The sequence below is a fragment of the Nicotiana tomentosiformis genome, chromosome 12 (genome assembly GCF_000390325.3).
Source record: "Nicotiana tomentosiformis chromosome 12, ASM39032v3, whole genome shotgun sequence".
Lineage (NCBI taxonomy): Eukaryota > Viridiplantae > Streptophyta > Magnoliopsida > Solanales > Solanaceae > Nicotiana > Nicotiana tomentosiformis.
The window spans coordinates 97,569,539-97,593,312 of NC_090823.1; the positions used below are offsets into that span (position 1 = coordinate 97,569,539).

At 40.6% G+C, this 23,774-nt stretch overlaps 1 long non-coding RNA gene across 1 annotated transcript in view; it reads left to right on the top strand.

Moving 5' to 3' along the window:
• The first annotated feature begins 209 nt into the window (after positions 1-209).
• The window catches only part of LOC138903736 (uncharacterized), a 209,418-nt gene continuing 185,853 nt past the window's right edge, over positions 210-23,774 (top strand). Inside the window, exon 1 of the long non-coding RNA XR_011413118.1 lies at positions 210-307. This is a non-coding gene — a long non-coding RNA (uncharacterized lncRNA). The remainder of the gene's footprint in view (positions 308-23,774) is intronic.

Here is a 23,774-nt window from a genome sequence, read left to right on the forward strand (position 1 = left end):
TTATGATGGGCGAGAAGGTTCCCTTGAAAGTCTCGCCGATGAAGGGGATTATGAGATTTGGAAAGAAGGTCAAGTTGAACCCAAGGTTTATAGGCCCCTTTGAGGTGATGAGGCGAGTTGGGGAGGTTGCTTATGAGCTTGCTTTACCTACCAGCTTATTAGGAGTTCATCCAGTTTTCCATGTGTCGATGCTCCGGAGGTATCATCCCAACTTGTCACATGTGTTAAACTTCATCACGATTTAGTTAGATGAGAGTCTGGGTTATGAAGAGGAGCCAGTTGCCATTGTTGATAGACAGGATCGCCAGTTGAGGTCCAAGAGGATTTCCGCGGTGAAGATCCAGTGGAGGGGCCAACCAGTCGAGGAGGCGACTTGGGAGTTCGAGGAGGACATACGGAGCAGATATCCTCACTTGCTCAGCACTCCAGGTATAATTCTAGACCCGTTCGAGGACGAACGTTTGTTTAAAAGGTGGAGAATGTAATAACCCGACCGGTCGTTTTGCTTTCTAGAATCTCGTTCCCATAAATAAGACTCCTCGTATGTGCCTTTACTATTTTATGATTTGCAGGGATGGTTAGCTTGAGAATGGGAAGGGTTCAAATTGAAATCGGAACAATTGGTTCCTTAGGTTGGCCTTAAAAGGCCAAATTTGACTTCGGTCAACATTTTGAGTAAACGACCTCGGAATTGGGATTTGACGGTTCCAATAGGTTCGTATTATGATTTCAGACTTAGGCATATGCCCGGATCGGGTTTTGGATGACCCAGAAGCGTTTCAGCACCTAATATAAAATGTTGGTTCTTGAAGTTCTTTAAAATTTAGTTTGAAACGGGTTTTGGTGATATCAATGTCCAAATGGAATTCCGAGACCAGGAATAGTTCTGTAATGACATTTAATACTTGCACACAAAATTTTGTGTCATTTCGAGTTGATTTGATAGGAATCGGACGAGCAGAAGTCTTTTTGGAAATTTTTGAATTCATGAGTCAATTCATGCGTTTTGGAGTCTGATTCGTAGTTTTGATGTTATTTCTGTGTTTGATCGCTCGAACGAGTTTGTATGAGGGTATTTGACTTGTGTGGGTAGTTGGTGTGGAGACCCGAGGGCTCGGGTGAGTTTCAGACGTGCGGAAGGGGTTGAAAAACACACCAGATTTTTGATGAAGAAGCTCAGTCTGGGGATGTTTCGCATTTGCGACACCTGAGCCGCATTTGCAAACTCAGCAGTGATCGCATTTGCGACCCCTCCATCGCATTTGCGACCTTTGCAGCTGGGGCCAGGCTTCGCATTTGCGAGCGTTTTGTCACATTTGCGACCCTCGCATTTGCGAACCTGGTGTCGCAAATGCGACATCAGAGGCCTGTGCCCAGCTCATTTAATGCGGGACTTAGGTCATTTATTTCATTTCACTTCATCTCTTGGGCAATTTTTGGAGCTTTTGGAAGGGGGTTTTCACCTAGCACTTTGAGGTAAGTAATTTCTATACAACATGAGTTAAATACATAGATTATGGGTAGATTAACATGTAAAAATTAGTGAAAATTAAGGGTTTAGATGAAAATCTAGGTTTTGGGTAAAAATGGGATTTGACCATGAAAATGGTTATGAAATTTTATAGAAATCATATACTCTTGTTCCTAAGGTTATGGATAACAACTTTTTCGAAAATTTCCGAAATCCGGGCACGTGGGCTCGGGGGTGAATGTGATGACCCGATAGATCATCTTATGTTTTAAAACCTAATTCTGTGATCGGAAGCCTTAAAAATCTCATTTACCCTCCTCGAGTTGCATGTGCAATCCGGGCGTATTTTCGGAAAGCTTTTATCTTAAAAACTGTGAAAAATTAAAAAAAATTACCTTAAAAATTAATTTGTGTTGACTTCGGTCAATGTTTTGAGTAAACGGACCTGGACCCGTATTTTGACGCTCCTTGTAGGTCTGTATCGTAATTTGGGACCTGGTCGTATGCCCGGAATCGAATTCCTAGGTCCCTAGCTCGAGATATGGAATTTTGATGGAAAATTAAAAGTTTGAAAGTTAATGATATTTAAATATTTACTGATGTTTGGTCATATTGATACCGGGTCAGTATTTTGGTTCCAGATCCCGGTACAGGTCCACTATAATATTTATGACTTGTCTGTCAAATTTGGTGAGAAACGGAGTTGATTTGACGTGATTCGGACGTTCGGTTGTGAAAATAGAAGTTTTAAAGTTTTAGTGAAAATTCCATTTGATTTGGTGTCTGATTCGTAGTTCTAGGTGTTATATTGGCGATTTGATCGCGCGAGCAAGTTCATATGATGTTCTAGGACTTGTGTGCATGTTTGGTTTGGAGCCCCGAGGGCTCGAGTGAGTTTCGGATAGGCTACGGGGTGATTTGAACTTAGAAATTCTGGGTTTTCTGCAGTTTCAGGTGCCTTCTGGTTTCTTTCTTCGCGTTCGCGAAGCCACTCTCGCGAACGCGATATGTAAACTGGGCTGGGTGGGTTTTACTCCTACTCGAACGCGAGACTACTGTCGCAAATGCGGAGCATTGGGGGGATTGCTCTACGCGAACGCGTAGCAATAGGCAGGCTGGGAAGGGAAATCAGGGGTGACTCTATGCAAACGCAAGCCCTGTCTCGCGAACGCGAAGGTGAGGCGGGCTATACCTTCGCGAACGCGTTGAGTCTCCCGCGATTGCGTAAGCCATTAAGGTTCTGCTCTTCGTGAATGCGTCAGTGTTCATGCGAACGCGATGAACACTGACGCCCAGTGATAAAACAGTCCCAATTACGGGATTTTGCCATTCTTTCGAAAATTTCAAAACTAGAAGACCTAGAGGCGATTTTCCTAAAAGATTTTCTTTCCCAATTTATTGGTAAGTGATTCTAACCTACTTTCTTTCAATTACCCATTACATTTCATGAGTTTTCAACCTAAAATCTAGGATTTTCATGGTGGAAATTGGGGGTTTGGGTAGAATTAGGGATTTTTGTATAATTGGAATTTAGACCTCGAATTGAGGTCGGATTTCGAGACAAATTACATAATCGGGCCCGGGGGTAAATGGATTTTGATCCGAACCTCGGGTTTTGACCAAGCGGGCAACGGGTCGATTCTTGACTTTTTTGGGGAAAGTTTGGGGGATCGAAATTTATGCATTGTAATTGATTTCTTTAGCAATATTTGATATTATTGAGTCATTTGTGGATAGATACGAGTAGTTTGGAGGTGGATTCTAGAGGAAAAATGGTATTTGAGCATTGAGTGGCCTTTGGAGCGAGGTAAGTGTTGTGTCTAACCTTGACTTGAGGGAATATGACTTGTTTGTCTATTTGCTACATGTTTAAATATTGGGGAACAACGTATATGTGAGGTGACGAGTACTTATGCGTTGTAGTCGGGTTAAAGCATGCGGGTGGGACTTGGCTTCTTGCAATTATAGCTTCATTTGTTCATGTTATCCATGTTTAGACTAGTATTGTTAAATTGATCGTTCTTATCATATTTATGGACCTTCTGGTGATAATTGAGTATTGATTCCGAAGTTGAGGTTGATATTGTGGAACCAAATGTTGAAGTAAGGCTTGTACTTGTTATTCTATCTCTCTGTTGTTACTTGTTTATTGCATTATGGTAAGGGAGAGTGTTAATGCACGAAGGGTGATGTAGTGTCATATTGTGAGTGTTAATGCATGAAGGGCGATGCCATGCCATATTGTGAGTGTTAATGCACGAAGGGTGATGTCGTTTTATATTGTGAGTGTTAATGCACGAAGGGTGATGTCGTGCCATGTTGTGAGTGTTAATGCACGAAGGGTGATGTTGTGCCATGTTATGAGAGTTAATGCACGAAAGGTGATGCTATGCCATTTCTATTGATTTTATGGTGAGGTTGAGAGTAAAAGCACGAAGGGTGATGTCATGTATTTTTCCTTTACTGTGATTACTGGTTCTTATTGATTCATAGTACGTTAACTATTCAAGTTACCATTCTGCTGTAGTTCTCTATCTCATATTTCCCTCGGCATGTTTCCCCTCCCAATAGTACATGTTTAGTTGTTATTGTTGTTTTCTTGTACGTATACTGTTATTTGCACAGGTTTATTATGTGAGTGCCTTGTCATAGCCTCGTCACTGCTTCGTCGACGTTAGGCTCGACACTTACCAGTACATGGGATCGGTTGTACTGATACTGCACTCTGCACTTCTTGTGTAGATTTTGGTATCGGTCCTAGCCGATCATGAGGCTTACCATCTTGGATTTGCTGTTAGGAGACCCAAGGTAGTTTTGCTGGCGTCCGCAGACCCTGGAGTCTCTTCCGAGTTTTATCATTTACCGTTTTCCTTACTTCAAAATAGTGTATTTTTCATTTTCAAACTCTATTTGTAGTAAATCATAGTAGCTCGTGAGTTGTGACTCCAGATCCGGGTGGTAGTAATTAATAAAGTTTTTATATTATTATGCACTCGTTGTATTCCATTTTAGCTTATTTGTTGTTATTTACTGAATTGAATAAGGATTGGCTTAATAATTCTCTAATGTCGGCTTGCCTAGCAAATGGAATGTTAGGCGCCATCACGGTCCCGACGGTGAAAATTTCGGGTCGTGACAGTGAATTTTTAAGAACATTGCATTTTGGGTTGGGTAACCTCTTAAATAATTGGAATACGAACTTTTGAGTATGTATTAATTAGTTTATATAGTATTTGATTAGTTTTGGGTTGATTCGGCACCGAATTGAGGGTGTGAGCGCATTCTTGGACCGGAAAGTAGGCCTTGAGACGAAGTAAGTCTCTTTTCTAATCTTGTAAGAGGGAATTAACCCCTTAGGTAAACTTAAATCATAATGTGTTTCTATTTGTGGGGGCTACGCACGCACGATGTGACGAGAGTCCGTGCGTAGCTACTATTCATGCTTATGTCCGGGTAGTTTTAGGCCTACACCATGATTTGTTGATATTGTTGCTTGATTATGTTTACTACTTGTTAGTTTTAAAGTGAAGGATGGGGATTTCAATATTTTAAGGTTACAAGTTGAATTTTCTATTTCAAAAGATATTGAGAAATATTATTATAACTCAAGAACATCTATGTCAACCGCTTCGCAGATATATTCCGCGAGCGGGGAAACATTTCCACTACTCTCATGGGAGCGGGTCGTTCGCCTCGGCAGGATTTATTGATATATTATATGGTTCGGGCCGTTCGACCCTCGGCAATGCACATTATATTATTATGTATATTTGGATTGGGACGTACGTCCTCGGCATAACTCGTGCGTAGTGATACCGAAATTTCCTTTTTATATTTAATAATGATTCACGGACTTGAAAGGTGAAAGGAATAGATGAGAGAAATGATTTGCTTCTTACTTGAAAGAAGGATTTGTTCACTTACTTCATGTTGAGCTCTATTATCATTGTATATTTCATGATTAATTAGAACTTCATATTATTATGTTTTTGGCCGTTAGTAACTGTCAAAGTCGACCCCTCGTCACTACTTCTTCGAGGTTAATACTAGATACTTACTGGGTACATGTTGTTTATGTACTCACGCTACACTTCTGTACTTGATGTGCGGGATCTGAGGCAGGTGCATCTGGTTACCAGTCCGGCGTGCACGCTTGACTTCTAGCATGAGACTACTCGGTGAGCTGCCCCTCCGAGCTGTTCAGCAGCAGCCGGAGTCTCTCTTTTGGATTATTATTTTTGTGTATTTATGTCAGACAGTAGACTAATATTCTTTTGTATATTCTACTAGAATGCCCGAATACTTGTGACATCAGGTCTTGGCACACACACTCAGTTGCTTTGTTTAATCACTTTACAGCTGTAAACTTCTAAAGCTTTTATTAATGAGGAATGTTACTCAATTTTCAAACATATTAAAAGTGGAAACCACTAGATTTATCAGTGTTGGCTTGCCTAACAGCGGTGTTGGGAGCCATCAAGGTCTGTAATGAAATTGGGTCGTGACAACAAGTGGCAGCTTTATCTGGAATGCACGAACATCTTCAGAGTTAGCTCCCGACATCACTCGAAACTCCACTCCCAAAATCTGCATGCAAGTTGTAGAAGTGTAGTATGAGTACAACTGACCCCATGTACTCAGTAAGTGTATTGTCTAACCTCGTCGAAATAGTGACGAGAATTTTTAGTTTAAAGAGATACTCACTGTTATAACCTGTGCAGTAAACTAATAGTAGGAGCAGTTATAAAACATAACAGATAAGGTTACCATAAACATCTATGCGAGGCAGTAAACGATTACTAGGAGAAATCTCAAAAGTAAATTCATAATTTTTCTGGTGTGAGAAGTATATTCAATATATCAATTCAAATGGCATGGTAACACCCTTCGTGATTTTATCTCTTCCTTGCCATATATACATAAATATGTGTCAAATCAATTAGCACGACAACACCCTTCGTGCAATTATCTCATCCTTGCCAAATGTGCATGCAGCAGCACCAACCAGGTAGAATAATTTACAATATCAATGTCCACTAAGTAGAGAGTACCTAGATAGAAACAAATAACAAGTTGGAAACATATAGAAAATAGAAATAGACGAGATAGAGGGCACAAAAGTAATGACAGCAAGTATGATAGAAGAACATAAATTTCACTAACTAACATGGTGAATAGCTTAGAGGTAAATATATAAAACAAGAAGAAAGAGCTTGATCTTTATAAGCTAACAAGTAAAGGCATGAATGACTAACATGGTATAAGGCTTGTACTAAAGGGCAACATAGTTACGACATGGATGTAAATATAACACTAGGAAGTAGGCATGATATTTGCAAGTCAAGCAAGTAGAAGGCATGGGCAACACAACAACAATTGAGATAGAGAACAAAAAATAGGACCATAACGACAAGTCACATAGGAAACATAGGTACGATAATGCCAGCTCAATGTAAAGGCATGAACTTATACACGAGAAAAAGGTATCACAACATAATGCATGTCCCTCGTCCTCGCCTGCACGGAAACACCCATCGTGCCATGAACTCATGATAATATAAAGGCATGATAATATAAATAAAATGGCACGGCATCACTCTTCGTGTTTTTACTCTCAAATGAAATGGCACGGCATCGCCCTTCGTGCTTTGCACTCAAATGAAATGGCATGGCATCACCCTTCGTGCATTTACACTCAAATGAAATGGCACGGTATCACCCTTCGTGCTTTACACTCTCTCTCACATGATATATATATATATATATATATATATATATATATATATATATATATATATATATATATATATACACACACACACACACACACAAACACACACACACAATGGCACGTTATCACCCTTCGTGCTTTACACTCTTCCTCACCAAGCATATGTACATCAATGACAAACAAGGTAGGAAGCATAAATAATGTCAAGAAGAGTGGTTAAACGAATATTTCAAATGAACTTCAATCACGACTTTCAAGCCAACAATAGTTCAATAAACCCTCAAAAACATTATTGTGCAAGTATTTCAACAAATCTCAAAATGATCTACAACTCAAGTATAGAATCTAATATCCCAAGAATAACGGTCGTAGCAATGTATTAGTGATTAAGCATAGTGATGACCGAATTAGACACCTAAATGATTCTCCACATTCCATCAAATTTTAATCAAGTTAAAATAAACTAAATCTTGGTTTCTAACATTTAAGCAAGAAGGTCACGTAGTTCTACAAGACACAATTTATAGCATAATCTACCCCCCCAAACATGATTAACCCTGGCACATGCATATATTCTTGTCACCTCATATATGTATCACCCCCGCACGAAGCAAATAATGTCAAATAGTAGGAAAAATTCCCTCAATAAAGTTAGGCAAGATACTTACCTTAATTCGGCCAACTAAATACTCAATTTAGCTTCTTCCTTTACAAATTCACATACGCCCGGCCCAATCTAGCCAAAGACGACTTAAATACATCACACAATGCAAGAGAAAACAATTTCAGTTAATAAAGTTATGACCTTTATACAATTTCCAAAAAATCAACAAAATTCAACCCCGAGCCCGTCCAGTCCAAACCCGAGTCCAAGGGTAGGACTTGACTACCCATAGCCCCACGAGTCCATATACGTAATTTGTTTCCAAATTCGAGTCCTATTCGACTCACAAATCCCACATTTTCAATTTTTTTTTCAAAACTTAGACAAAATCCTCAAATTTTCCCTAGATTGTCATAAATTTGATGTTAAATCTAATGTATAATCATAAAATATAATTGAAAATTGATTAAGGTACTTACCCAATGGTTTGGTATGAAAATTCCTCCACAAAATCGCCTCCCATCGAAGCTAGGGTTCAAAATATAACAAAATGAGGCTAAGTCTCAGAATTACCGACCTATATGCAGGCTGCAGATATCGCATTTTCGACATGGGGTTCGCAAAAGGGAACAATTCGTCGCAAAAGAGATCCAGGAGACTTTATGCTAAGGTCGCATTTGCGACCCAATTCTTCGCAAATGTGAAGACAGTTGTCTCACAAAAGCGGCAAGAATCCTCGCAAAAGCGAACAACCACTCTACGCAAATGCGAATTTCTCCCCAGCAGCCCAGTTTCGCAAATGCAAGGGCCACTTCACAATTGTGATAGTCGCATTTGCGACAAAAATATCACAAATGCGATGACACTAGTACCAGCACTCAAAATCATATAAAATCATTCTGAAACCAATTCGAAACTCACCCGAGCCCCCGAGTCTCCAAACCAAACACCCACACCAGTACAAAAACACAACACGAACTTGCTCACTCGATCAAAATATCAAAATAACCTCTAAAAGCACGTATCAGATGCCAAAACGCATGAGGATCACAACAAACAACAAGAACTTTTAGAATCACAACCAAGCGTTCGATCCATATCAAATTAACTCCAAATGATGCCAAATTTTGCAGCCAAGTTCCATATTATGAAACAGACCTATTCGAGGCTTCAACTCACGCATAACCATCTCGAAATGACAAATCGCACCTCAAATTAAAATTAATGAACTTTCAACTTTCAACTTCTAAAACTCGCGCCGAATCCTTCTAGAAATATCCAAATGCAAATCCGGACACACGCCCGAGTCCAAAATCACCATCCGGACCTAATGGAACCATCAAAACTCCAATCCAAGGTCAAATGCTAAAATGTCAAACTTGGTCAACTCTTCCAACTTAAAGCTTAAATCCTGAAGCTCATTCTTCCAAATCGATTCTGAATAACTTGAAAACCAAAACCGACGATCGCACAAGTCATAATACATCATGCGGAGGTAATCGTGCCCTCAAACTGCCGAGCGAAGTGCAAATGCTCAAAATGATCAGTCGGGTCATTATACTTTCAAAAGCTATAGATGATAACTTCAGACCAAAAAGGTTGAAGTTTCTAACTTATATATGCTAACTTCAGCTTATAAGGCATGAAGTTTTAGGTTGACACGTACTATATTATTACATTAAAATGAGAATGCAGCCTTTAAAATTCAAAAATATTATACACAAAAATGAAACATGATTTTCATTTACATAACATATTACAAGATAAAAAACCACACAAAACAAAAAAAACCATAAAACCATTAACTAAAATACAAAAGAAAAACATAAAAAAAGGGATTAAAAAAATTAATCTCACCGTCATCATCAGAACAATACTCCTCAATTTCTCGATATATCTTATCATCATCCGAATCAGAGATAATTATAGGATACTCGGGCAAAAGACCACAAAGTCTCATGAGATCACACTTCAACTTGTTGAATTGATCACGCAACTAATGTTGTTCAATTATTACTCTGTCCATAAGATAAGGAAGACTCTTCAAGCTATTTTCCATCTTGGCATAGTCGTCCCTGATGGTAAACTTAAAAGAATCAAACTGCTACACAACCTTGTCGAACGAGGTTGAATAACCTTCACAACTGCGTTCGAGGTTCAGCCTATTCTGGAATGATTCATCGGCAAAAAACTGTGGTCTGATTATTTCCCAATCAGTCTTTATTTTCTCCCACTTCTGCATAAGATTAGCCATTAGTACGTTACTATTCCAATCAGACTTTAAACTTTCCCACTTCTGCATAAGTTCATCCATTGTAAGCTTCATGCTTCTGCTAGCATCAAACATTGTTTCTTTAAAAAAGCTTAAATGCTATGGATGAATATAAATTTAAAGAAATATGATAGAAGTCTATGAATGACTATGAAATTTTCAAGTGAAGAGATTGTTAATATAGCCAAAGTGTGTACCTAATAAATTTAATATCTATAAATGCAAAGGTAACTTTTTAGGTCTGTTTATTGTTTTACGTTCAAAGAAATTGAATATAACAAGATAAGTAGGTGGTAAAAGACAACAAGTAGGTGGTAAATGCAAAAATAAATGTAACTTCGGCCTAATAAGTCCACAGTTTTACTATAGTAAAAAAATAACTTCAGCCTGAAAAGCCAAAATTTTCACATAATCAAATGGAAAGACTTCATTTACTATTTCTAAATGCAAAGGTAACTTTTCAGGTCATTTACTATATGGTCAGACAAATTAATTGTAAGATGAAGTAGGTGGTAAAAGATAAAAAGTAGCTAGTAGATACAAAAAAAGATAAGTTTTAAGTTTTAAAATACCAAAACATGTTGAAGTATTGTCCTGCAGTCTGCAGTTTAGCAATGAGTTTTTCCCTAAAAACTTCAGACTAAATATGCTGAAGTTGTTTAGATTATTTGCTAAATTTTCAGACTAAACATGCTAAAGTTTTCTCCTACAGAACGTAATTTTCTAATGAGTTTTTGCTTAACTTCAAACTTATCCATGCTAAAGTTTTTTTCTTCATTTCTTAACACTTCACACAAACATGCTGAAGCTAAAACTTCATACTAATGTAGCATGAAGTTGTTTCACATTGAAGCTAAAACTTCATGCTAATGGATGCTGAAGTTATTTAGTTCATTTGCTAAGATTCCATACCAAAACATGCTAAAATTTTGTCCTACAGTCTACAGTTTTGTCATGAGCTTTATCCAAAATTTCAGTCCAAACAAGCTGAAGTTTTTTAGTTCATTTGCTAAAACTTCAAACTAAACATGCTTAAGTTTTTGTCCTGCAGTATGTAATTTTCTAATGAGTTTTTGCTAATGTGTGCTGAAGTTATTTAGTTTATTTGCTAAAATTTTACACTAAACATGCTGAAATTTCACAAAACATGCTTAAGTTCATGATAAAAGAGACAAAAGTAATTGAAACAATCCAAGGCAACTTCAGACTAATTAATGCGAAGAGAACAAAAATTTAAAAGATAGACATCACATAATTCACAAAAAATAATATATATTTTCAAATCCAATTTTGTTTTCACTTACATCATTGAAAAAATAACAAAAATAAATTGTTTTTCATTTACAATTTATTTTCTATCAAAAAACTTCACATAGAGTGTCTTCATATTCTCCATAGTCATATCTTAGTTGCTCTTCTAGAGTTTCATAACCGCTTTCTTCTTTCCACTTTCTATGAGCCCAAAGATTCACAGTCAATTCTCTCCTGAATGTCAACGCATCACTTTGTTTGAAATTGAAGACTTCATCTTGTTTCAACCGCATCTCAAAGAACTTAAGAGCAAATATACCACAATCAACACTACAAAAAAAATGAAAAAAAATTGAAGATTAATTAACACAATAACACAGCTCTAAAAATAAAGAAAAAACCATAAAGATAAGATGCATGGTAAACATATGCCAAACACACACTTGTTCTGCTGTAGGGGTGTGTTCATCCACTTAATAGTAAAATATTTCTGAGCCTTTTCCCCATAAGTTTTATTGTGTGTGTGTCACGACCCAAAAATCACACATGTCGTGATGGCGCCTATCTCAATACTAGATAAGTTGACAATATTAAGAACCCATATTTTTCTTTTAAATACTGAAAACATAATAATTAAGTTTAAGAGAAAATTTCACAAATACTGATATAAATACACTCCCAAAACCCGGTGTCACTGAGACATGAGCATCTAAATGATAATAAAGGCTGACTACTAAAAACACTGTCTAAAAATTTAGAACAATACAAAAACTGAAAAGAAAAAGAGTCAAGGTCTGCGGACGTCAAGCAGCTACCTCGATAATCTCCAACAGATATAACTCTGAGAACTATCAACCGCCATATCCGAAAGCATCTGGGTCTGCACAAGAGGTGCAGGGTGTAGTATGCGTACAACCAACTCAGCAAGTAATAATACTAAATAAAGAACAAAAAGTAGTGACGAGCTTCTCTGTTAAGTCCAGTGTAATGACCCGACCGATCGTTTTGCTTTCTAGAACCCCGTTCCCCTAAATAAGACTTCCTATACACACTTTTACTGATTTATGACTTGCGAGGATGGTTGGTTCAGGATTTGGAAGAGTTTGGGTTGAAATCGGAACACTTAGTTCCTTAAGGTTGGCTTGAAAGTCCAAGTTTGACTTCGGTCAACATTTTGAGTAAACAACCTCGGAATCAGGATTTGACGGTTCCAATAGGTTCGTATGGTGATTTCGAACTTGGGCGTATGTTCGGATTGGGTTTTGGATGACCCGGGAGCATTTTAGCGCCTAATAATGAAAGTTGATTCTTGAAGGTTTTAGATTTCTTTAAAATTTGGTTTGGAGCGGGTTTTGGTGATATCAAGATCCAAACAAAATTTTGAACCGAGAATGGTTCTGTAGTATCATTTAAGACTTGCACGCAAAATTTGGTGTCATTTCGAGTAGCTTAAGTATGTTTCGGCGCATTGGAAGTAAATTGAAGAACTTGAAGTTCTTAAATTTGATTCAATTGGTTTTAGGGTGTGATTCTTGGTTTTAATTATTACACCCTATATTTTCGTACGTAAAAATGCGTCGTAAGCAAACTAATGTAGGACCAAAAAATGAGATAATATTTAAAAGTATATAAAGTAAGTTAATCATGTTACCTCTGAGGTTACAAATATTAAAGATCATGAACAACAAGTACAAAGAGGGTTGGACAGTTCAGAAGCTAAAGCAATTGAATAAAACAATATTTCGTCGAAAGTCGACAAGTTGGGAATGTTATAACATGTACCTTTGGGGTGAGACTAGGGTGATTAACATTATAAGGAGATTATTTTATGATTTATATTAGTCGTATGACATCCGTGTGTTATGTTTTGAAGTCAAGCGAGTTGTGGAACAAAAGTCGATGAAAGTCATCACAAGTTACATTCATAAGTTTTACTGAAACTTTGGGTCAAATGTAACTGCGATTTTCTCCCAATATACTTAGAGTTATGGGGTGTTCCACCCATCAAATTAAAGATCTATGAGTCTATTTTCTAACGCATTAAACCGTTTGTCAATACGACATCGGAGTAGAGAGATATGGGCATTTTTGCGATACTGCACAAGCTGCTAGGTGACAAGTAGGTGTGTCACCTACTTGCTTAAATGAAAGCCCAAAAATGGGCCATTTCGGGTCGTCCAAAGAGGCCTTTTAAAGGCCTATTTTCTTCATATATTAGACTTAAAATAGAGCATAATAACCAGACATAAGCTCTGCAAAGAATCCTCCCAAATATTTCCCACAAACCCTAATTGATTTTCTCTCCCTTTCAAGTTCTAATTGGAGGTAAAACCTAGAGTTTGAAGAACCAAGATAGGAGCTGAGTTATCCAACAAATAAAGTGAGTTTACTGATCTCTTTCATCCATTTTTTCTGCTGTAAATTCATGGTAAGTCGTTCTATACTTGTAAGAACTCACGGGACGGTGATCGGAAGCCATGAGTTTGAGTTATTTACTTGTAGCGGACTATTTTGTGGACTGTTTTGTGTTGCTGTTGGGCTGCATGTTTTACTACTGTTTTGTGAAGTTTTGGAGGAGGAAGGGGGTTTATAAACACCATATAAATATAGGGTGGTTGGCTGGTCGTTCGTCATAACATTTTTGGGTCGTTTGACACTACTACGGTGGTCGTTTTGTATATGAAGAGATTGGGGTGTGTTGGGCTGTTTTGTAGTATTTGGTGTATATAGGGCTGGAAAATGATGTATATACGTTTTTATTGTTCTGTTCTTATATTGTTGGTGTTATCTTGAATTTGGAGGAAGTAAGGATTATAGGGGAGATGCTGCCCGTTTTAATACAAAATAAGTTTGTCGTTCGTTGTGCGATAGTTGTACCTTTCGTAACTTAACGATAGTATTATTATCTTTCTTGTAGATTAAGGTGCGAAGAGGTGAGTTCAACTTGGTGATTGGAAATATTGTGATAAGGTATGTTAAGGCTAAGCCCTTCCTTCATTTTGGCATGATCTCGTAGCTACATGTGTTAATAATGAGACATAAAGAGAAGTTCGTATTCATGAATTTATTCACATTATTCTAGTCTCATAAGTTACAATATTATTCCTTATCGGGACTTCATATTCAGTTTAGTTTTGTCTTTATTCAGTCAAGAGAGCAGAGGGTCTATATATATATATATACAGTATTACACTATTTTCACCACCATCGAGCTATAATCGGTGGGCAGGCTCCTATTGGGCAACCTCTGATCAGATGGTAAGTTACATATACCGAGCCTACTATGGCCGAGTGCCTATAAGCGAGCCCAGGATGGCCGAGGTACAGAGCCCAGTATGGCCGAGCGCCTATGAGCGAGCCTACTACGGCCGAGCATTTACACGTACCGAGCCTTATAGGGCCGGACATTTATTTCACTTACTATATTGAAGGAGTTTAGTCACTATCAGCAGGTAAGTATATTTCCAGACCATCTTTGACTCCCAGTTAATTTCAGTTATCATATTATCAGTTCAGTTTTAGATTTCAGTTATGCTATTGCCTTACATACTCGGTACATTATTTCGTACTGACGTCCCTTTTCCGGGGACGCTGCATTTCATGCATGCAGGTTCAGATAGACAGACGAGTAGACCTCCTCAGTAGGTGTTTCCCGAGTTCAGCCTGATCGGTAAGCTCCACGTCTTTCAGAGTTGCCAGGTCTAGAGTTTTGTGTACATCTTATATATATCTGTATATATGTTATGAGTAGGTCGGGGCCCTATTCCGATCACAATATATCTATCAGTAGAGGCTTGTAGACATATCCTGTTGGTTAGTGCAGTATGTTGGGTTTGTAGGCCTGGTATGTATAATTTGGTGGTTTGTCAGCTGTAGTAGCTATGACGGCCTTTTCGGCCTAGCTTTATATTGATGTTTAGTTAGCGCTAGTTTCCATTCAGTTTTATATTTTGCTTCGCAAATTGTCTTGCAAGGTGGCCCCATGGCCAAAGTATGACATTATATGTTCAGAGTCCCTTAGTCGCAATTTGGTATGCCAGGTTAGGTGAGGCACCGGGTGCTGGTCTCGCTCCTAGCTTCGGGGCGTGACAAACTTGGTATCAGAGCAGTTCTGTCCTAGGAAGTCTACAAGCCGTGTCTAGTAGGGTCTTGTTTATAGATGTGTTGTGCACCACATTATATAAGCAGGGCACTACAGGGCATTTAGGAGTTGGTTACCCTTCTTTGAAATCTAAATCGTGCTACAGAACTGAGCTATAGGAAATTTGAATTAAACTTATATGTTGGTGTTTGCATGCACAGATGACGGTGACTAGGAAGACTACGGCTAGCCAGAGGAGAGATATAGCAGCAGGTGAGGGGACCAGCAGGGTACCCCCAGTAGATGGGGCCCAGTCTGAGGCTCAAGGCGAGACCCCTACTCAGCCATTACCGACTCCTCCACCAACTACGGAGATTCCTAGGGAAACCGCACATCCAGTTCCCCATCCACTTCCATCAGATCAAGTCTTGAGAAGTGCGGTGCATTTGTTGACACAGTTGGTAGCTACCCAGCAACAGGCTAGGGCATCAGCTAGTGCAGGAACTTCTGAGGGGTCTGGGAGTTCAAGGGTCCGAGAGTTTATTGCTTTGAGTCCCCCAGAGTTCACGGGGACAGATCAGAGGGAGGACCCGCAGGATTTCATAGATCAGCTTCACAGGATCTTTCGTGTTATGCATGCCACAGAGAAAGAGGCAGTTGAGCTAGCAGCTTTTCGACTCCGAGATATAGCCATCCTTTGGTACGAGGGATGGGAGAGGTCCAGGGGACGTGATGCACCTCCAGCTATTTGGGAGAATTTTTCAGATGCCTTCCTTGACCAGTACTTACCGCGGGAGATCCGACAGGCTCGAGTCGATCAGTTTCTAGCCCTCAAGCAGGGTAATATGAGTGTTCGAGAGTATAGTCTCCGTTTTGACTCATTGGCCAAATATGCACCATCCATAGTTGCTACTATGTGGGACAGGATTCACAGGTTTATAGCAGGGTTATCCCCAGAGTTAACCGAGGCATGTGCCACCGCTGCATTGCAGGATAGTATGGATATCTCCCGGATTCAGGCATTCGCCCAGAATATAGAAAGGGGTAGGCGTCGGCAGCAGGGTACAGAGAGGGCTGAGCAAGGGCAACGTAAGAGGATGAGATTTCCCAGGTCTCAGGAGCAATCTCAGGGTAGTTATAGGACCCAGTACTTCGGACGGCCACCTAGGCCTCCGCCACCTCAGTTACAGGGTTACAGGTATGACCGCTATACTCAGTCAGGACCAGGTGAGAGCTCACGGGCGTCGGGTTTGCAGCGACAACGAGGTTCTGCGCAGACATGGTCATTTCCTCCGCGGTGTGACATCTGTGGTAGAGGACACTTGGGCCAATGCCGAGCAGGTTTTGATGCTTGTTATACATGTGGGCGTTCGAGGCATATGATGCGAGATTGCCCAAATAGAGATTTTGGGGGAATGGCACAACCAGCGAGTTCAGCAATAGGATCATCTATGTCCGTGCATCCTTCAGGGCGCGAGTCTCAGTCTTCGGCTGGTAGAGGTCGAGGCAGAGGTAGAGGTTCCAGTTCAGGTGGTAATCAAAACCGTATCTATGCTTTAGCGGGTCGACAGGACCAGGAGTCTTCACCAGACGTTGTGACAGGTATATTAACCGTTTGCTCTCACGATGCTTATGCTTTGATAGACCCAGGATCTACTTTATCGTATATTACCCCATTTGTCGCGAGGAAGTTTGGTATAGTGCCTGAAATACTAAGTGATCCTTTTGCGGTATCTACACCGGTCGGAGAATCGATTATTGCTAGACGGGTTTACCGAGGTTGTACGGTGACAATTTGTAGTCGTCAGACCTCAGCTGACCTAGTTGAGCTAGAGATGATGGATTTTGATGCTATCATGGGCATGGACTGGTTGGCAGCTTGCTATGCCACAGTTGATTGCCGAGCAAAGGCAGCCAGATTTCATTTTCCGGGTGAGCCAGTCCTTGAATGGGTAGGTAATACACCAACACCCAGAGGTAGGTTTATTTCCTATCTGAAGGCGAGGAAAATGATCGCAAAAGGGTGCATTTATCATATTGTGCGAGTTAGAGATGCAGATGCTGAGATACCTACACTTCAGTCTATTCCCGTAGTCAAAGAGTATGCAGATGTGTTTCCAGATGAGCTTTCAGGTATTCCTCCAGAGCGAGAGATTGATTTTAGCATCGATTTGCTTCCAGGAACTCAACCAATATCCGTCCCTCCGTATAGAATGGCACCTGCCGAATTGAAGGAGTTGAAGGAGCAGTTAAAAGATTTGCTGGAGAAAGGTTACATCAGGCCCAGTACCTCACCTTGGGGTGCACCGGTACTATTTGTGCGGAAGAAAGACGGCTCGCTGAGGATATGTATCGATTATAGACAGCTGAACAAGGTAACTATTAAGAATAAGTATCCACTTCCAAGGATCGATGACTTGTTTGATCAGTTGCAGGGGGCTAGATGCTTTTCAAAGATAGATTTGAGGTCGGGGTACCACCAGGTAAGAGTTCGGGAAAAAGATATTCCAAAGACAGCCTTCAGGACCCGATATGTCCACTTCGAGTTCCTTGTCATGTCCTTCGGGTTGACTAATGCACCCGCCGTATTTATGGACATGATGAATAGCCTATTCCGGCCATTTTTAGATCTGTTCGTGATAGTATTTATTGATGATATTCTGGTTTATTCCCGTTCAGAGGATGAGCATGCGGACCACCTGCGAACGGTACTCCAAACCCTCCGTGATCGTAAGTTGTATGCTAAGTTTTCTAATGTGAGTTCTGGTTGAAGTCTGTAGTATTCTTGGGGCATATTGTATCAGATGAAGGTATAAAGGTGGACACTCAGAAGATTGAGGCCGTGAAATCTTGGCCTAGACCTACCACTCCGACAGAGGTTCGTAGCTTTCTAGGCTTAGCAGGATACTATCGGAGGTTCGTAGAGGGTTTTTCTTCCCTTTCGGCACCATTGACGAAGTTGACACAGAAAGAAACTAAGTTTCAATGGACAGAGGCTTGTGAGCGGAGTTTCCAAGAGCTTAAGAACAGGTTGACCTCAGCTCCAGTTCTAACACTTCCAGAGGGTCTAGAGGGTTATGCCGTGTATTGTGATGCATCAGGTGTCGGGTTAGGATGTGTCCTGATGCAACATGGGAAGGTAATTGCGTATGCTTCAAGGTAGTTGAGGAAGCACGAGAGGAATTATCCGACCCACGACCTCGAGTTAGCTGCGGTTGTCCATGCACTTAAGATATGGCGGCATTATTTATATGGTGTTCATGTTGATGTATTTACTGATCATAAAAGCCTACAATATATCTTCAAGCAGAAAGAGTTGAATTTGCGACAGAGGCGATGGCTTGAGTTATTGAAAGATTACGATGTTAACATTCTCTACCATCCAGGGAAAGCTAATGTTGTAGCAGATGCATTAAGTCGTCGATCTATGGGTAGCTTAGCACATGTAGATCCCGAGAAAAGACAATTAGCTAGAGAGATTCATCAATTGTCTTCGTTGGGGGTTCGGTTAGTAGATTCTGAGGATGGTGGAGTTGTACTCCAAAACACTACAAAATCATCCCTCATAGCTGAAGTCAAGGAAAGGCAGTACGAGGACCCAGAGTTAGTTGAGTTGAGAGAGCGAGTTCCGCAGCAGAAGAAGCCATTGTTAGAGCTCAAGGGAGATGGGGTTCTCAGATACAGGGGTCGTTTGTGTGTTCCAGATGTAGCAGGGCTACGAGACAGGATTATGTCAGAGGCATATTATTCATGGTATTCCATCCATCCTGGATCGACGAAGATGTATCATGACATTAAGGATATGTACTGGTGGAACGATATGAAGAAGAACATTGCTGAGTTTGTCGCCCAATGTACTAGTTGCCAGCAAGTGAAGGTAGAGCACCAGAAGCCTGGAGGGCTAATGCAGACTATAGAGATCCCGACATGGAAATGGGAGGCGATAAACATGGACTTTATCACGGGTTTACCTCGTTCTAATCGTAAGTTCGATTCCATATGGGTGATAGTCGATAGGCTCACGAAATCAGCTCACTTCCTACCGGTCAGATCTACATATACAGCAGAAGATTATGCAAAGTTATATATTAAGGAGATAGTGCGGCTACACGGAGTACCGGTTTCTATTATATCTGACCGTGGGGCTCAGTTTACAACACATTTTTGGAGGTCATTTCAGAGAGGTCTAGGGACTCAGGTGAATCTCAGCACAGCTTTTCATCCACAGACTGATGGACAAGACGAGCGCACAATTCAGACGCTCGAGGATATGTTACGAGTATGTGTGTTGGATTTTAAAAGAAGTTGGGATGAACATCTACCTCTTATCGAGTTTGCATATAATAACAGTTACCACTCCAGTATCCAGATGGCTCCGTACGAGGCTTTGTATGGGCGTAAGTGCAGATCTCCTATAGGGTGGTTTGATGTTGGAGAATCTGGGTTACATGGGCCAGACCTGGTTCAGCAGGCCATAGAGAAAGTAAAGCTTATCCGGGAGCGACTGTTGATAACTCAGAGTCGTCAGAAGTCATATTCTGACGTGCGGCGACGAGACTTAGAGTTCAGGATTAATGACTGGGTATTCTTAAAGGTATCACCTATGAAGGGCGTGATGAGGTTTGGCAAGAAAGGCAAGCTTAGCCCACGGTATATTGGGCCTTATAGGATCATTCGGAGAGTGGGCCAAGTAGCTTATGAGTTAGAGTTGCCCTCAGAATTGGAGTTTGTCCATCCGGTTTTTCACGTATCTATGCTACGGAAGTGCATTGGCGATCCTACCCGAGTGGTGCCCACGGATGATGTACAGATTACAGAGGACTTGGCATACGAGAAAATTCCAGTTGCCATCCTAGACCGATAAATCCACAAGCTACGAAATAAGGAGGTAGCTTCCGTGAAGGCTTTATGGAGGAGCAAGAACGTAGAAGAGATGACATGGGAATCGGAGGAAGAAATGAAGTCTAAATACCCCCACCTATTTCAAACTGAAGATATGGTTTGAGATGGGACGCTACAACATAGCTCTATTTAGGCTAGCAGGTCATCAGGTAAGCTTTTATTTTTCACTTTCAATATTTATGATTACGGTCGTCAGGTCATCAGGTCATCAGGTCATCAGGCATGCATAGTATGGTTTCTGGCTGCGTGCAGGTTGGTTTTAACCTAGTGTACGAAGGATACTCTGGCAAAATTTTCCAAAGTCTCTAAGAGTAAACATTCGAGGACGAATGTTCCCAAGGGGTGAGTGATGTTACACCCTATATTTTCGTACGTAAAAATGCGTCGTAAGCAAAATAATGTAGGACCAAAAAATGAGATAATATTTAAAAGTATATAAAGTAAGTTAATCATGTTACCTCTGAGGTTACAAATATTGAAGATCATGAACAACAAGTACAAAGAGGGTTGGACAGTTCAGAAGCTAAAGCAATTGAATAAAACAATGTTTCGTCGAAAGTCGACAAGTTGGGAATGTTATAACATGTACCTTTGGGGTGAGACTAGGGTGAATTAACATGATAAGGAGATTATGTTATGATTTATATTAGTCGTATGACATCCGTGTGTTATGTTTTGAAGTCAAGCGAGTTGTGGAACAAAAGTCGATGAAAGTCATCACAAGTTACATTCATAAGTTTTACTGAAACTTTGGGTCAAATGTAACTGCGATTTTCTCCCAATATACTTAGAGTTATGGGGTGTTCCACCCATCAAATTAAAGATCTGTGGGTCTATTTTCCAACGCATTAAACCGTTTGTCAATACAACATCGGAGTAGAGAGATATGGGCATTTTTGCAATACTGCACAAGCTGCTAGGTGACAAGTAGGTGTGTCACCTACTTGCTTTAATGAAAGCCCAAAAATGGGCCATTTCGGGTCGTCCAAAGAGGCCTTTTAAAGGCCTATTTTCTTCATAGACTTAAAACAGAGCATAATAACCAGACATAAGCTCTGCAAAGAATCCTCCCAAATATTTTCCACAAACCCTAATTGATTTTCTCTCCCTTTCAAGTTCTAATTGGAGGTAAAACCTAGAGTTTGAAGAACCAAGATAGGAGTTGAGTTATCCAACAAATAAAGTGCGTTTACTGATCTCTTTCATCCATTTTTTCTGCTGTAAATTCATGGTAAGTCGTTCTATACTTGTAAGAACTCATGGGACGGTGATCGGAAGCCGTGAGTTTGAGTTATTCACTTGTAGCAGACTGTTTTGTGGACTGTTTTGTGTTGCTGTTGGGCTGCATGTTTTACTACTATTTTGTGGAGTTTTGGAGGAGGAAGGGGGTTTATAAACACCATATAAATGTAGGGTGGTTGGCTTGTCATTCGTCATAATATTTTCGGGTCGTTTGACACTACTACGGTGGTCGTTTTGTGTATGAAGAGATTGGGGTATGTTGGGCTGTTTTGTAGTATTTGATGGTGTATATAGGGCTGGAAAATGATGTATATATGTTTTTATTTTTCTGTTCTTATATTGTTGGTGTTATCTTGAATTTGGAGGAAGTAAGGATTATAGGGGAGACGCTGCCCGTTTTAATACAAAATAAGTTTGTCGTTCATTGTGCGATAGTTGTACCTTTCGTAACTTAACGATAGTATTATTATCTTTCTTGTAGATTAAGGTGCGAAGAGGTAAGTTCAACTTGGTGATTGGAAATATTGTGATAAGGTATGTTAAGGCTAAGCCCTTCCTTCATTTTGGCATGATCTCATAGCTACATGTGTTATTAATGAGACATAAAGAGAAGTTCGTACTCATGAATTTATTCACATTATTCTAGTCTCATAAGTTACAATATTATTCCTTATCGGGACTTCATATTCAGTTTAGTTTTGTCTTTATTCAGTCAAGAGAGCAGAGGGTCTATATATATACAGTATTACACTATTTTCACCACCATCGAGCTATAATCGGTGGGCAGGCCCCTATTGGGCAACCTTTGATCAGATGGTAAGTTACATATACCGAGCCTACTGTGGCCGAGCGCCTATGAGCGGGCCCAGGATGGCCGAGGTACAGAGCCCAGTATGGCCGAGCGCCTATGAGCGAGCCTACTACGGCCGAGCAGTTACACGTACCGAGCCTTATAGGGCCGGACATTTATTTTACTTACTATATTGAAGGAGTTTAGTCACTATCAGCAGGTAAGTATATCTCCAGACCATCTTTGACTCCCAGTTAATTTCAGTTATCATATTATCAGTTCAGTTTTAGATTTCAGTTATTTTATTGCCTTACATACTCGGTACATTATTTCGTACTGACGTCCCTTTTCTGGGGGCGCTGCATTTCATGCGTGCAGGTTCAGACAGACAGACGGATAGACCTCCTCAGTAGGTGTTTCCCGAGTTCAGCCTGATCGGTAAGCTCCACGTCTTTCGGAGTTGCCAGGTCTAGAGTTTTGTGTACATCTTATGTATATCTGTATATATGTTATGGGTAGGTCGGGCCCTGTTCCGATCACAATATATCTATCAGTAGAGGCTTGTAGACATATCCTGTTGGTTAGTGCAGTATGTTGGGTTTGTAGGCCTGGTATGTATAATTTGGTGGTTTGTCAGCTGTAGTAGCTATGACGGCCTTTTCGGCCTAGCTTTATATTGATGTTTAGTTAGCGCTAGTTTCCATTCAGTTTTATATTTTGCTTCGCAAATTGTCTTGCAAGGTGGCCCCATGGCCAAAGTATGACATTATATGTTCAGAGTCCCTTAGTCGCAATTTGGTACGCCAGGTTAGGTGAGGCACCGGGTGCTGGTCTCGCTCCTAGGTTCGGGGCGTGACATTAATGTTGTTTCGGGCGTTACGTGAGTTCGAGCGAGTCCATTTTGTGATTCCAAACTTGTTGGTATGTTCGAGCGGGGCCCGGGGGCTCCGAGTGTCGATCGGACGAGGCTCGGACCATTTCGGGAGCTCAAGCTACCCAGTTCTGTCATAACTGCACCTGCGGTTGGCCAGCTGCAAGTGCGAGACCAGCGTCGGCAGATGCGGCCCCAGCTGGCCCAGCCAATTCTGCAGATGCGACTCCTTCTACACAGAAGCGGGACCGCAGAAGCAGGAGCCTGTCCGCAAAATGCGGACCCAGCCGGCCCAGCCAACTCCGCAGAAGCGAACACCTGGTTCACAAAAGCGGACCCGCAGGTGCGGCCTATGCACCGCAGGTGCAAAAATCGATAGGGCAGTGAGGTTCAATTAATACGGGACTTAAGCCATTTTCACTCATTTTCTCTCACTCATTGGGTGATTTCTGGAGCTTCTTGGGAGGCTCCGAGTGTCGGCTCGGACCATTTCAGGAGTTGAAGCTCCCCAGTTCTGTCATAACTGCACCTGCGGTTGGCCAGCCGCAAGTGCGAGACC